This window comes from Mus caroli, chromosome 8, assembly GCF_900094665.2.
Source record: "Mus caroli chromosome 8, CAROLI_EIJ_v1.1, whole genome shotgun sequence".
In the NCBI taxonomy this organism is placed as follows: Eukaryota; Metazoa; Chordata; class Mammalia; order Rodentia; family Muridae; genus Mus; species Mus caroli.
Genome location: NC_034577.1, coordinates 31,826,940 through 31,844,012, shown reverse-complemented (window position 1 = coordinate 31,844,012; position 17,073 = coordinate 31,826,940). Strand labels below are relative to the sequence as shown.

The following is a 17,073-nucleotide window of genomic DNA, read 5'->3' as shown; positions in this document are numbered from 1 at the left end:
TGTAACTCTTTAGCAATGTTCTCCTGTATTTCTTTAAGTGAGTTATTAAAGTCCTTCTTGATGTCCTCTACCATCATCATGAGATATGCTTTTAAATCAGGGTCTAGCTTTTCGTTTGTGTTAGGGTGCCCAGGACTAGGTGGGGTGGGAATGCTGCGTTCTGATGATGGTGAGTGGCCTTGATTTCTGTTAGTAGGATTCTTGTGTTTGCCTTTCGCCATCTGGTAATCTCTGGGGCTCTGCAGAATACACTGGGCGGGGTCCCGGAACCAAGATGTCTGTTGCTGATGCTCAGGCAAAGCGCTCCCTCTCTGCTCAGACCCCTTTCCACTGGCCGGAAGGTGGCTGGATGTCAGGGGCCTGTGCAGAATACACCTGGTGGGGTCCTGGAACAAAGATGTCTGCTGCCTATGCTCAGGCAAAGCTTTCTAGGGCTGGTCGGATCCCTAACCTCTGTGCAGAATACACTTGGTGGGGTCCTGGAACCAGGTTGTCTGCTGCCGATGCTCAGGCTAGGCGCTCCCTCTCTGCTCAGACCCCTTTCCACTGGCTGGAAGGTGGCCGGATGTCAGGGGCCTGTGCAGAATACACTTGGCAGGGTCCCGGAACCAAGATGTCTGCTGCCGATGCACAGGCAAAGCATTCCTGGGCCGGTTGGATCCCTAACCACTGGCCAGAAAAGTGGCCAGCTGTCTGGGGCCCGAAAAGAGGGCTGCCTTAGAAGCTCTGTGGCTCCCCCCGACCCCCCGTCCCAGAAGCTTTTAGCTTCTGTATTCCGTACTCTCACCTGTGCAGAATACACTTGGCGGGGACCCGGAACCAAGATGTCTGTTGCTGATGCTCAGGCAAAGCGCTGCCTCTCCACTCAGACTCCTTTCCACTGGCCGGAAGGTGGCCGGATCCTGTTATATTTAATTTATGAAAAATTAAGTATTTTTCAATGCTTCTTTGAAAGTCTATTATAATTCTGCTATATATGAACATAAAAGCATTTTTAATAATAAGGGTTTTTTAATTACTGCTTCAATCTTCTCATTTTTTGCGTTATTTTAGGATGTTGATTTCTCCTTTGTTTAACTTTGGTAAGTGAGATGACTATAGAAATGCACGAATTCATTTAGGTATTCTAACTTGATGGAAAATAGATGTAAAAGTATTTCCTGACTTAGGGCTTTGCATCATGACCAAGGCAACTTTCATAAGGACAACTGACTTACAAGTTCAGAGGCTCAGTCCACTATCATCAAGGCAGGAACATGGCATCATTCAGGCAGGCATGTGCAGGAGGAGCTGAGAGTTCTACATCTTCATCTGAAGGCTGCTAGGAGAAGACTGGTTTCCAGGAAGTGAGGATCTTAAAACCTACACCCTCAGGTAGTCCTATGTCCAATTTTCTGAGGAACCGCCAGACTGATTTCCAGAGTGGTTGTACAAGCTTGCAATCCCACCAGCAATGGAGAAGTGTTCCTCTTTCTCCACATCCTTGCCAGCATCTGCTGTCACCTGAATTTTTGATCTTAGCCATTCTGAGTGGTGTGAGGTGGAATCTCAAGGTTGTTTTGATTTGCATTTCCCTGATGATTAAGGCTGTTGAACATTTTTCAAGTGCTTCTCAGCCCTCAGGTATTCCTCAGTTGAGAATTCTTTGTTTAGCTCCGTACCCCATTGTTTAATGGGGTTATTTGAATATCTGGAGTCCAGCTTCTTGAGCTCTTTGTATATATCAGATTTAGGATTGGTAAAGATCCTTTCCCAATCTGTTGATGGCCTTTTTGTCCTATTGACAGTGTCTTTTGCCCTACAGAAGCTTTGCAATTTTATGAGGTACCATTTTTCAATTCTTGATCTTATAGCACAAGCCATTGCTGTCAATAGTCAAACCACATATTTTATATTTTTCCTTTCTAAGTTTGCTATGCTTGTTCCAAATGCTTTTCATGAGACTTAACCAGAGAACAAAGTCTCAGCTGGGCTTTTTTGAGACTTCCATTATCAATGCAATTAACATAAATATTTTTACCTTAGCCTCAGGTAGCCTCTTCAGACAAAGGCAAAAAGCAGCCACATTCTTCACCAAAATATCACAAAAATGGTCTTCAGACCACATACTGAATTTATCCTCCACTGAAAACTTTTGGGCCATGTCTGAACGGCTCAAATCATTCTTGGCAACAAAGTCTTCTATATTCTACTAGGATGACCTATTGAGTCCCACTTAAAGCATTTCATTGCTTTCCAAATACAAATTCCCCAAATCTGCAGTCTTCTAGACAAAAGCATGATCAGGCCTATCACAGCAATACCCTACTCTTGGTACCCACTTCTGTTGTAGTTAGGGTTTTATTGTTGTGAACAGATACCATGACCAAGGTATTTCTTATAAGGACAACATTTAATTGGGACTGGCTTACAGCTTCAGAGATTCAGTCCTGTATCACCAAGGCAGGAGCATGACAACATTAAGGAAACCATGATTCAGGAGGGACTGAGATCTCTACATCTTCATCTGAAGCCTGCTAGGTGAAGACAAACTTCCAGGAAGCTAGGAGAAGGGTCTTAAAGCCTACACCCCTTCAGCTCTTTGGTACTTTCTCTAGCTCCTACATTGGGAGCCATGTGTTCCATCCTAAATATGAACTCTGTGCATAATGTAATTTGTGATTATAATAGATATTTAATAAAATATTAAATATATAGTAACTGCTAGACACAACTAACAATAGGACAAGTAACTAGGTGAAAATACATAGCCATTTCATTTATAAGTACATACATCTAAGAAATAATATTAACTAATTATCTTCATTCATGAGTAATTTAGATCTTGTTAAATCTGGAAATAGAGGGAAAAAAGAAAAAATAAGAGTAGAGACAGAACATAAGAAGTTTATTCAATTAAATGTTTAAGAAGGTCAAATATGTAGGTAAACCATCACCAGTCAGGATAATTTATCACCTCACAAATCAACTATGTTTGTTTTGAAGCCATTCATAACCCTATTCTCTAGAAGTCTGAAAATAAAATTGTTTTTTTCCTCAGGAATTATAAAACTCATCTGCAATAGAAAAATGGAACTTAATTTTCTTATCTAACTGTGTTTTTGTATACTTTACTCTTAAATTTTATCTTGTTGCAAGCTTTCACTAGATCCCTTTATGACAACTGTCAGTCCCTTATTAGGTGAGATCAACATTGGTTGTATCCATGTCTAAAAGGGAATATCAGTGTTTATATTTCTGTTCATGGATTATTTCATTTAAAATATCTTGAAGATTAAAAAAAAAAAAAAAAAGCCTACACCCTAAGTAACACACCTACTCCAAACAAGGCCATATCTTCTAATAGTACCACTCCCTGGGACAAATATAAATAAACCATCATGTTCCCTTACAATAAGTTTTTGTATGTGATATAACTAATTCTGTTATTTTGAGTCCACTCTTTATTTTGAGTAATCAGGCTTTGGGTCTGTCAATTTTGTTTACCTTCACAATGAACCAACTCTTAGTTTCTTTAATTTTTGTAAAATTTCATTATTTTTATTTTATTAATTTCTGCTCTCACATTTATTTATTCTCATATAGTGGATTTTTCATTGGTTTGTTCCAATGAAATTCTTCAGTTCCATCATTAAATAAAATATTTGTGCTTTTTTATACTAGCTATTTGGGGTGCTTAGAACTACGACTACCACTATCATTACTGCCTTTGATGTATTCCAGATGTTCTACTGTGTTGTGTTTTTGTTTTCATTTAACTACAGGATTTTTTTCTTTCATCATTTTTCCTTTGACCTGCTCATCATTCATCAGTTTTGTGTCTATAAGTTCACATGGTTACTAGAGATTCTTGTGATGTTGATTTTAACTTTATTAAACTGTGCTTTTATAGGCTACTTGAAGTTATTTCAGTTTTTCTCTTAGAATATCTTTTGAGCTCCAATATGGAATCTATTTTAGAGAAATTTATGTGGATTGATGAGTAGTTTGTGCGTTTGGGTAGAATATTCTAGAGATGTATATAAGATTTTTGTATGTATGATGTCATTTAATGCTGTTTTTGTTTTTGTATTTTTTTTCCTCTGTTAATTTGTTGTCAAAAGGCTCTAGTTTTTGGTGAAAGAGGTGTGTTGAAATCAACTACTATTACTGAGTTGGAGTTAATCAGTATCTTGAAATTCAGTAGTACTCTTTTTTGTGAAGTTGAGTGCTCCAGATTCTGGTATCCATATGTTTAGGGTTGTAATGTCTTTTTGTTTGATTGTCCCTTTGATCAGATTGGAGAACCCTTGTTTACCTGTTCTGATTCATTTTAACTTGAAGTCTTCTTCAGCAAATATCTAGATATTGAATGCTTCTTGTTTCCCACATCAGTTTACTTGGATTTTTTGTTTCTTCATCCTTTGATTCTGTGGGTCCTGTACTTGATGAGTTTCTTCTAGACAATAGAAAGGTAAACTTGTTTCTTATTCCAACTATTATCATTTGATTGAAGGAGTTGAAGCAATTACTATGTAAACTTGATGTTGAGTGGTGTAAGTAGATCGACTTTATTTTGTTTTTAATTTGGCATTGTCTTCTGCATTGTATATTAGGTGTTTCAGTAATTATAAATGCCTAGGTTTTCTTTTTGTACCCTCTTGGCTATTCCACTTTTCAATCCCAAGTACTGCTTTCAATATTCTCTGTAGGGATGGTTCCTCCACATCCATGAATTCTCTTTGTGAGTTGATATCATGGGAAGTTTTTAATTCTCCTTCAATTGAGACATACAGTTTTGCTGAATAAAATATACTGAGTTGACATTTTTGGTCTGTTTTAAGTTTGAGTACATATCTTAAGTCATTTCTGCTTTTCAAGTGACCATTGGGAAGCTAGCTGTTAATCTCATAAGTATCTCTTTTTTAATGTGACTTGTTTGTTTCTAATACCTTGTCTTTGGTCTTTATACCTAATATGTTTATTGCTATGCCATCGAAGTGTCTTTTTGGTGAAGTCTATTTGGTGCTCTGTATGCTTCCTATACATGTATGAGTTAATCTTTCTTTTAATTTGGGGCTTTCTTCTGTGAGCCTGTTAAAAATACAATCTATGTCATTTATTCTATATATAGAATTCATAAATGTGTTCTTTTCATGGTGTCTCATAGTTCTTGCACCTTCCCTTAGTGTATTTTATTAATTTTTTTTCATATTCTTTGATTTCCTGGTTTAGTTACTCTACTTTTTCTTCACCTTCTGATATTCTTTCTTCTGCTCAACCCATTTTACTGATAAGCCTTTCCCCTGATTTCTCTGTATTATTTAAATTTTCAATTCTATCTTCATTTGATCTTATGCTTTCTTAAGTATGTTTCTTTCTTTCCTTAATTCTTTTTTTCAAATGTGGAGTTGTCTTCATTTAGACATAATTGTGTTTTGGGGTTTGATTATCAAATTTGCTCACATCCTCCGTGTTTATTAATGTGTCTGTTCCTGTCTTTTCTGAACTCCTTGAATTCTTTGCAAACACTTTTCATTGTTTTTTTTTTAATATTTGTTCTAGGTTTAATAATAGATATTCTCATTGAAGAAAAATTTTAAAGGAGAACTGAATTCAGTGGGAGATATATTGTTTTGAAGTTTCTTATTATTTGAGTTTTGTAGTATGATCTGTGAATGCAGATTATTCTGTTGTTGGGTATATGTCTGATGTTTGATTCGAAGTTGCCTTTGATGAATTATAAATGTAACTTTTGGCCGCCAGATATAATTGTCATCTTGAAGGCTTACTACTAAATAAGTTCATCCTTTCCAGTTCTTTCTGAACTTAGGCTATCTGGTTCAACTCAGCTATTCTGGCTCAAATGCTTCTCCAAGCTAATCGATTCAATCTGTCTTCTCTAAACTTCTCTCTGAATTTTTCTGCTTCACCTCAAATTAACTGGTGATTTGTTTTAATCTTCTGGCTCATTATTCTCTGGCTTCATCTGCCTCTGTTGACCCACATTGAACTGCATGGGCGCAGAAAGGATATCCGCTCCTCTGCATTCACTGCACTGACCCCCAACTCTCTCTTCCTTTGCTGCTTTTACATAGCTTTCCTCATGTGAGCTGGGCATATCCTGTCACAGACTCATTCTGTAAAACTTTTTCTGATTCATCACTTTGTCTGCCCACCACTGTTTGGGATTAAGGGTTTGTCTAAGGGATTCCAGCAAGAGGGATTAGAGGTGTATGCTAAGGGCATGCCTGCATTCCAGCTTGATCACACAGACTTAGCAGGTTTTCAGATATGACCAGAGCAGCCATATTGCTAGGTAAAAATTCCTCTACAATATGTAGAAGGTAAGTTCTCTTACTGATGCTGTCTATGTTTGGCTGATTTAAGATCAAACATGAGAATTTTGTAGGTTGATTCTTTAAATACTCAGTGTTGATTTATTGTATTTTAATTAGTGTAACAGAGTGATTCCAGTCATTTGCAACCAGAACAGCATTCAAATGTGCGACCCAGCTGCGTCTGCACTGTGGGAATATGGCCCAGCTGGTTAGGTTCCTGGGAGCTCATTAGGCTTGGAAGCTGCATGAGTTGCATAATCCAAACTAGGCCTCGATATTCAGTGATAGTCACAAACTATCTGAAGAATTCCCTAAACTGGGCAGGTGCATGAGCTGTGGAATGAAGACTAAAACTTTATTCTGGAACTGATGTTGCAAGATTATGAAAACTTAATAATGATATATCTAAGAAAATCTGTGTACATCCTACAGTTGGTCAATTTCATGCAAATTAGAAAAATGAGACTCAATGTATCCTAATTGGACATCTCTAGGTTTGATATAACCTAATAATATCTGAAGGAATCTGAATTTTTGGCATGTATGTTATAGGGAAAGGTTCAGAGTTACCTTTTGATTTAGGAATTTGAGATTTCTTTTTCTTCTCATTGTATTTGTTTAGTGTTAGCCACATATATTTTGACCCACCAGTCTTTACATGTAGAGGAACACAACCCAAATCTATACACATGACTCATACAGATAGGATACACTCTGTGTATGCCACACTCTGAGCTTCTTTGATTGATTCATCTTAGTCGACTTTTATGTAAGTGTGTAACGCACTAATATACTCCTTCCATAAAACTCTACCCTTCAGTTGCTTAACCATCCCGGATCACATTACTCTCTGGTATTCCCTGAGTTTGTTTTGCTTCTACTTCTCTGTAATTTGTACATACATTAAAAATTTACTTTTTGATATAGTTTACTTTTACTCTTATATTAATTCTGACAAAATTTTAGATACAAATGCCTTGACAAAAATCTTCTCCCAATCCTAGATCATAGTCAGAATACTAATAGTACAGTATTCAATAAATATATGTACAATAATAACACCACTAGTGTGACTGCCGAGAGAGTTACAAACTTTAAACCTAGGCTTGATCCTGGCATGCCTCTAGGAAAATCTTCAGGTTATTTCTATGTCTCCTAAAGATTCCTAAACACTACAATGTTTGTGCCCAGTTATGCCTTCTCCTCTTTGGTTTGATTCAGTAGGTCTGATGAACACAAATGCTATAATTATTATTATTTATAAGGTAAAGAATAAAACTTATATTTCTTTCAGCCTGTTGTCTTATCATCATTATAGTTTTTTTAATATATATATAAAGCTATAAAAGATTGAGTTATAGGAATATAAATAAATGTCATAATTTCAAAATACCTGTTGTAATTAAAAGACTTAGGTTTAGAACTATATCTTCCCCACTGTATATATTTAGTTGAGAAGAAAGTATATGAATTACTAAAGATTTACAAACCAATGATTGTTTGAAGTGAAAGGAATATTTGCCTTATAGGATATGGACATGGTGGGGCAGGTTTGATATTCTACCTTTTGGGAGGTGGAGGCAGTAGATATGAGTTTGGGGCACCTGTGGCCTGATATTATTATTGAGGCTTTGGTGCACTCTTAAAAAGGAACCTATCATGATTGCCCTCTGAAAGACCCAATAAGCAGCTGAAAGAGTTAGATCCAGATATTAGTTAGATGCAGTTAGATACACCTAACTAATTAACAGAAGCTGCTTACCCCTGTGGTTGAATTGGGGAAAAGCTGAAAGAAGCTGAGGAGGAAGGCAATGCTATAGGAGGGCCAACAGTCTCAATTAATCTGGATCCTTGAGATCTCTCCGACACTGGATCACCAATCAGGCAGTATACAACAGCTTATATGAGGTCCCCAGCACATATATAACAGCATTGCCAGGTCTGGGTACAGTCAGAGAAGATATACCTAACCCTCAAGAGACTGGAGGCCCCAGGTAGTTTAGAGGTCTGGTGGGGTCAGAGAGTGGGGACATCCCCTTGGAGACAGGGGGACAGGGATATGGTATGGGCTGTGGAACAGTCAGAGGATGAACCAGAAGGGGAATAAAATCTGATTGTAAAAAAAAAAAAAGAAAGAAAGAAAAAAAAGAAAAAAGAAAAAAATAAAATCCCTATCAAGTCAAATACTTTTTAATTAGATATTTTCTTTATTTACATTTCAAATATTATCCCCTTTCCAGGTTCCCCTGCCCCTGGAAACTCTCTATCCCCTCACCCTCCCCCTGCTTCTATGAGCATGTTCCTCCATCAATCTACCCACTCCTGCCTCCCCACCCTCACATTCTTCTACACTGGGGCATGGAGCCTTCACAGGACCAAGGTAATTTTTAACCAGAAGTAACGACAGTCATGTATTCCATAAGCATTTTTTTTTTTACCTAATAGCTATACATTTTGTCATATTTCACTTATAGTATAGGTACTGTAATAGTGTGTTCTATTCATAAATATAAAAGTATCATCAAGGATGGTTGTTAAATAAAATTGTCTTAGGTTATTATTGTGAATAGGAAACCTCAGGTTAGGCAATTACAGTGTCAAGGAATATTGATGATATAGTTAAAATCTTTCTAAATTTTTTAAAGGTACAATCTCATGTAGCTTAGGCTAGCCTCACACTTACTTTGCAGTTGAAGATAACCTTCTATCATCTGATCACCTTGCTTCCTCCTGATACAAGAAGTTCTAAGCAATGAAAATATTAACATACAGTGGTATAAAATTATACAACAAATTAAAAAGAAGAAAGCCATTTCCTCAGATTTAAGCAATATAAATTCTGTTTGCAGAGAGCCTCGAATGGGTTGAAGAGGCCCAGCAGTAGTAGAAAGTATATCTGCTTTCCTCAATCTATTGATTCAAATGGGACTTGCCAATTATTCTCACTGTTACAAAGCAATGTTTATCCAAATACTGGAGAAACCTGTAGCTCAGTCATAGCCATCATAACAGCTTTCTACTTTCTTATTTCATAGTCATTGTTTGTTATCACTAAATAATTTTGTAGTTTATTTTTGCTTTTTTCATGTTAGAAAGCTGTTTGAAAAATGTCCCCTATAGTATCTTGCACTTGAATACTTGTTCCTTAGTTGGTGTTGCTCTTCTGTGTTTCAAGATGTGAGGTCTCAGCTTCCAGTTCCTATCACCATGTCTACTGACTGCAGTTGTGTTGTCCCCACCATTGTGAACTCTAAATCTCTGCAACAAACCAAAATAAACTTCTCTCTAATTTCTAGCCATGGTGTTTTATCACATTTTTAAAAAGGTAAAATAACAAAAAAAAAAAAAAACCAAAAAAAAAAAAAAAAAAAAAAAAACAAGCAAAAAGCAAAACCTGAGTTTCCTCATCTTATTCAGGAATGAAGTTTTAGTATAGATTCAGATGCAAAGTAAACTAAACATGTGGTTGAATTTTTTAAATATTTGGAGATTTAATAAGCCTACTTTACTTTAAGAGAAAGAAAAAAAAGATGTTTGATTATTTTTTTCAAGTGATGAAAACTGAGCTATATGAATGAAGATATTTCTACAGAAAAATAATCTAAAACTCATCTCTTTCCCTACTTGAAATGAAAGATACCCTTGAAAGCACATATATCTTATTGAGAAACTTGATTTTTTTCTCTGTTAAATGTGTCACATTTAAAAAGTAAAAATTAGAGACAGGAAACTTGATTCTCCAAATTGTCAAGATTCAAGGAATGAAAAGTAAATGAACTTATTAAAAACTGCTTTTTCTTCTTCTTCCATTGCACACCTAACATGAAGTTTTTTTCATATACAAATGCATACTCAAAAGTCTCTATTTCTGTCTCTCTTTTAATTTTGCCCATAAGTGTACACATTCATCATTATCATTCTGATTTCCAGAGGAATTTACTAATTTTGTGGATTAAAAATAGAAAAGGTGTGTGCTACTTTATCTATGCTGAAGTATCTACCAATTTTTCTATCAATTCATAACATCTCTGAATTATTCATAAAATTTTTGTAACACAAAAATTTCACTGATGCTCTAAAATTTTCTTGTGCTTTCCCAAGTAGGAAATTTTCTAGTCTATAGGTACTTCACAGGCAATATGAATCTTGCTCTATTAGCTAGCGTAGTACAAATATATAGATCTGAACATGCTGAGTGGACATAGTTGACACCTGGGGCTAGGAGAAGGGAAAAACAGACAGCAGGGACATCTGCAGAGAAGATGGATACATCCCGTGGAGTGGAAGGAAAAGAGGAAGATTGTGTCTGTTCCTACAATTATTGTCTAAGAAGAGGCAAGCTCTTTAATACCATTGTGTACCTGATTGATATAAAATAGCAATATCTTATTTACCCGAGTCTTTATTTTTGGGTATAGAGAGAATTTTTCCATCCAGAGTCCTTAGTCATGAAAAAAAAAAATCATCCTGTAAGGCTACCCGTAGTTAATGTTTGAGTTGAAATAGTGGAAGAATGTAGGAATGCGCCAAATTGGATCTTCTATATTGGAAAACTGTTCCCTGTAGCAACTCTCTAAGTGCACATTCATCAGTGGGAACTTGAATAAGGAAAGCCAAAGAGAAGCATAATAGACTACCATAATCATTGTATAACACCAAGGAGACAGGCATTACCTAACAGTAACTTAAAAGTACAAAGACTTTCCTAGAAGTGAATGTCACAGTGAGAAAGGCTCAGGAAGAGTATTGGACAAGAAATGAATAAAAGGTTGTTTTAATAAACACTATATCAGGACTATTTTATATTCTAATGAAATTATGAAATTGGGGGGGGCATTCTGTTAACAATCCTATATATACCAAACAAAACAAAACAAAACAATTTTAATAATTAAGTCATTTGTTGCTGAAGGAAATTAAATTTCAAATCTTGTTACCTTGTTATTAAGCAAAGTTTTTAGTTACCTATTTTTCTTGTTCTTAATTGAGTTGAAGAAGAGAAGGAATTGAGGGGGAAGAGCTCATCCTAGGAAGCAGAGAACAGAAATACAAGTTAAACCAAGTGATAATAATGCTTGCTCTACTTGAAAGCATTTCAGAACTTTTTCCATGAGGGGTTAAAAAGTAAAAAACAGAGAAACAAAGACGTAGCCAGATCCCTAAGGTTTCTGTGACCTCAACACAAATCTAGAGCCCACCCAAGAGTGATTCACTTCAAATATGCTCTGTACATTCATCCAGTAAAGGTGAGTTTGTTGACCTGAAAACCATATGTCATACATAACACAAACTGTAGTTTTTTCGATAGTCTGCATAGAGAAAAGCAAACCACAACACAATCCATTCTTCAGATAGGTCAGTCAAATGACTTCTTCACGGAAATGATTAAACAAAACAGAATGCCTATGACAAGCACTGTAATAGACATCAAGCTGACTGCTTAAGGAAGTGGAGGGCAGGAACAGAATTTTAACTAGAAGAATAAGAAGGATGCCCAGAGAATTCAGCTTTGAGCTGGGATTTGAAAAATGAGCATTTCCACTGTCAATCAGCCAGATAATAAGTCGACATGAATTATAGTATAGGCAAAAAATAAAAATAAAAAAATAAAACCGAGAATGAAGAGAACAAAGAAAAATTTGGGTAAATACATGTTGTGAAATGAAGCTAAGTAGATAAAAACGGATCACATCATAAAATACTTGTATGTCCTAACAAAAGGAAATAGTAAAAGATATTTTGTTTTAATGGTAGCATGCTAACATTTGTACATTAAAATTGTTTAGAAAAGTAACACAGTATAAAACTAAGAGTGAAGAGTAAGTAAAAAATGTAGATAGAGGGAAAAAAGATTGCCAGAGCCTGAGGATCAGGGCTTTCCCTGTGAGATTATGTTTCCTAGTAATAGTAGAAGATAACACTATTATGAACTCTCATGGACACAACTGCCTAATGTGAGCCGAACAAGGAAGAAACCAACCACTATGCCAAACTGGGTGGAGGAAAGCACAAGAGATCGTAACACAGCATAGAGTACTGTGATAAAGCAGCTGATTAAAACCAGGGGAGGAGGTATTCCTCACAGAGAAGAGCCCGCCAACTGGTTTCCCTGTGGTAAAGAAATGGTCAGGTCTGACCATATACATAAAAGTAACACTATATTTACCCATCAGGTTATATTTAATAATACATAAATATGTACATATGTATGTGGCATGGGGGCATGTATGTGTGTGTGTGTACATACAACAACTAATGTAAAGAGGGCATAGGGAGAATGAAGTGCTATATGGCAGTATTTGGAGGGAAGAAAGGGAAAATAGAAAACTGTAAGTTAATTTATACACTGAAAAATAAATATAAAGAATAGAGGAATCACAAATATAAAGCTATGTGATTTTTGACAAGGATGTTAAAAACATGTTTTGGAGATAAGAGCCTCTTCATAAAATGGTGCAGGGAAAGCTGGCTATCTACATGGAGAAACATGGAACTCCATCTTTGCTCATCATGCAATAAAATGAATTCCACATGAAACAAAGCTTTGCTGTTAAGCCTGGACTTCTGAAACTCTGTATGGGTACTGTCAGAATATACTTAGATATACAGGCACAGCTAATGGCATTTTGAATAGGACTCCAGTTGTTAAGGCAATACAGTCAGGAGTTAAATCCTTGGTAGCTCTAAATGACCCAGAGGGCTGGTGTCTAAAATATGTAAGAAAATTACCAATTAAAAATGGTATTAAGAAAAGAATGGAGTTCTCACCAAGAAACACAAATGACTAACAAGTCCCTTCAACATCCTTAGTCACTGTAAGAAAGCAAATTAATGTTGTGGTCTTCCACACTGGACCAGTGCACTGAGCAAACACTGGGCACAAACTCCATAGCCAGTCCCACAACACACAGAGGAAGACCCACTCCCAGGCACTCTAACACTTCCAGGATCATAAGATCAGAAGTGAGGAGGACACAACACCTGCCCCAACACCTGGAATAACTGGGACCAGCAGCACCCAGGCACCCAGGTACTCCACCTGACCAGTGGCAAGGTTTCCTTCCAGTCTGAGCCAGTGTCCTGAGCATACCTTGGGTGTGAACTCTGTAGCCTGTCCCACAACACCCAGAGGAAGTTCCATTCCCAGGTGCTCTAATACACCCAGGTCCACAGGATCACATGATCCTAGGATCCCAGGAGTTTGCTCATACGAGGATCTCAGGGTCCCAGAGGCAGCTTGACTCCCAGGAGGTCTGACACACCCAGGATCTCAGGATCACATAGATAGCTGAACTCTGAGGAGTTCTGACACAACCAGGATCACAGGAAGGACAGGCTCCAGTCAGATATAGTGAGGGCAGGTAGCACTAGAGATAATCAGATGGCAGGAGGCAAGCAAAAGAACATAAGCAACAGAAACCAAGGTTACTTGTCATCATTAGAACCCAATTTTCCCACCACAGCAAGTCCTGGATACCCCAACACACTAGAAAAGCAAGACTCAGATCTAAAATCACTTCTCATGATGGTGGTAGATGACTTTAAGAAAGACATAAAGAGCTCCCTTAAGGAAATACAGGAGAACACAGGTAAACAGCTAGAAGCCCTTAAAGAGGAAAAAACAAAATTCCCTTAAAGAATTATAGGAAAACACAATCAAACAGGTGAAAAAATGAACAAAACCATCTAAAAATGGAAATAGAAACAATAAAGAAATCACAAACAGAGACAAACCTGGAGTAGAAACCCTAGGAAAGAGATCAGAAGTAATAGACAAAAGCATCACCATCAGAATACAAGAGATAGCAGAGAGAATCTCAGGTGCAGAAGATACATTGAAAACATTGACAAAACAGTCAAACTAAATGCAAAATGCTCCTAATCCAAAACATGCAGGAAATCCAAGACACAATGAGAAGAGGAAACCTAAGGATAATAGGTATAGAATAGAGGGAAGATTCCCAACTCACAGGGCTAGTAAATACTTTCAACAAAATTATAGAAGAAAAATTCCATAACCTAAAACAAGAGATTCCCAGGAACATACAAGAAACCTACATAACTCCAAATAGACTCAACCAGAAAAGAAATTCCTCCCATCACATAATAATCAAAACATCAAATGCACTAAACAAAGAAAGAATATTAAAAGCAGTAAGGGAAAAAAGGTCAAGTAACATATAAAGGCAGACCCATCAGAATTACACCAGACTTCTCACCAGAGACGATGAAGGCTAGAAGATCCTGAGCAGATATTATACAGACCCTAAGAGAACAAAAATGTCAGCCCGGGCTATTATACCCAGCAAAACAATGTTATTTCTTAAATAAAGAGTAGATTTTACTGTTGAGGCATAGTGGAAAATATAGCTGCTAGTAAGTACTCAGCAGCATGGAATTGTATGATTTAGTAGGATCTCCTGTTAGATAGCTCACTGAGTTGCCTTGAGTTTTTTACATTACTTATGCATTTATTTGAATACACTGAATACTATGTAAAAGGTCATACTTTGGTTCTAAGATACATTAATAATGACCCTATTCTCTAAATAAACACTTTACAGATGTATAGACAAAAATATGCACTGATTTGGCAGTGAACATGCTGCATTTGTAGGAACTTCATTGGTTTAAAAGAACTTAAAAACTGGAATGGCATAATAATGCAGTTTTATTCACAGGAGTCTATTGTAGAGAATTGCTCATCACCTCTGATAGCTCTGTTTATAGTTTTAGTGAGTACAAAGATTGCTGCTGCTACCATAGTAAAAATTTAATCTGGATATAAAATTTTAATTCTGAGAGGAAATTTAGTGGAATAAGTAGAATGGAGCTGAGCCAGGGATAGAACTTCAATAGGATCCCTATGGTGAAAGCAACGTGAACTAACATGTTGTTAACAAAAATGCACAATGATTAAAATCACAGTCCTAACAGTTCTATTCCTGTATTACATAAGAGGAAGTGCCTATTGACTGTTGCCTCTTAAATTTGCTTTGCGTTGGCCTTAGGTTCTTTCATACACCAATAATTCTTACAATACTTTCACTGCCCATCACTTAAACATACCAGTATGTTATGCATCTCATTATACTTATAGTCATGCGTGTTCATTTTAAATATGTCTAGGAATTCAAAGGAAAACAAATAATCTCATAGTAAAAAATATTTATTTAGTTTTATACTCCATTTTTAAATCGGGTTATTTATTTTCTTTTGCCCTCTTAGCTAGTAAGGGACCGGAGGGTAAAAAGCTTCTTCCAAGGAAAGTGATATAGAATATAATATTATGGAGGGATGTAGTTGAAACTAGAACAGGAAGATTAAAGGGTGTTGGATGGTAGGTTATAAGATGTACTATGGTGAAGGATAAATAACAATAAATATCTTTCAAGATTCCATATTGAAGCCACTACTCTAGAAGCTTCCTATAAAATCATACTTCACATAAAATTATGGGAGACAATTCCCCTAACTTGGCATCATATGCTATCAAATACAATCACCAGTACAAAGAATGGGTTATATATTTTGGAAATTGGCAAAGGGAATCCCATGGACTCCCAAAATTCTACAAGATATAGCTAATATTGTGGCTATCCTCCATATCTTAACAGTAAGCCCAAGTTGATTGCTAAAGACACCACCTTCTTATGCCATAGAAAATGGAGAAATCTAGCTTCATTCCTATTAGGTAATATCCATAGTACTTTAAGATACTATACAACCTATCATAGGAGAAAATTTTTCCTCAATCTCAACAAGTTATGAACACTGAAAGCTGTAATAACCACCTATATGCAAGACTGATAGGGAAATAAAAATTTATTTTTATGAGTCTTTTGGATTTATGGTCCACTCTATGCAATAGAATCCATATCTGATATTGTTGGTGAGTCCACTGTGAAGTCATGAGCCCTACAGAACACACTATTTTCTTCTAATGGAACATGGCAGGAAAATGACACCTGATGACATATTACTATACACATAGAAGTGTATCATTCAACACTCGCCCTGGAAAATGGTAATTAATAAGAGTCCAACAACTAGGCAATGAGCAGAAAATGAGAGACTTTGGAATGCTTAGCCCTGAATGGGATATTTTTCACACATCCCTGACCTCAAGGCATCTAATTGAACACATAAAATAACCACAAAGAAAAAGGAACGAGAAAGAAAAAGAAATGCTTCAGGAACCCAACTTGAACAGCTTGCAGTTCTTTGCCTCAGCCACTGAACCATTCACAGAGCATTCCCCTATAGGGAAGATGAACAAAGTAGTAAAGAATGCATTAATTAGTTGTGTAAGCTTTTAAACTTAATCAACACATAGCAAATGCTCTTTTCTCTAGGAGAAATAATAGAATCGCAGCTGTGTAAACCAGATTGTCATTGACTTTGTCATTATTTTGGACATAATTCTGTAAATTATAAGAAGATAAAGATTAATATACAACACAAGACAAGTAAACTGTATAGGCGATAAGTGCTTTATCATATTTTCTATGTGGATAGAAAATTTATGGGTTGAATCAACCAGCATTCACAGTGATCAGAGGAGATAAATTTGGGGAAATATTATTTAATAATAAAGCCTGAAGGTTGCCTAGACATTCCCCATTGAAACTGGATGGAGTTTCTGTGCCAGGAAGCTTACATATCATTAAGAAAGGCTTCTTTCACAAGGCAGTGGTGGCACACACCTTTAATCCCAGCACTTGGGAGGGAGAGGCAGGCGATTTCTGAGTTC

At 36.4% G+C, this 17,073-nt stretch overlaps 1 protein-coding gene across 1 annotated transcript in view; it reads left to right on the top strand.

Annotated features, from left to right (window-relative positions):
• The window catches only part of Sgcz (sarcoglycan zeta), a 1,036,157-nt gene that overhangs the window by 925,460 nt on the left and 93,624 nt on the right, over positions 1–17,073 (top strand). The window lies entirely within an intron of this gene.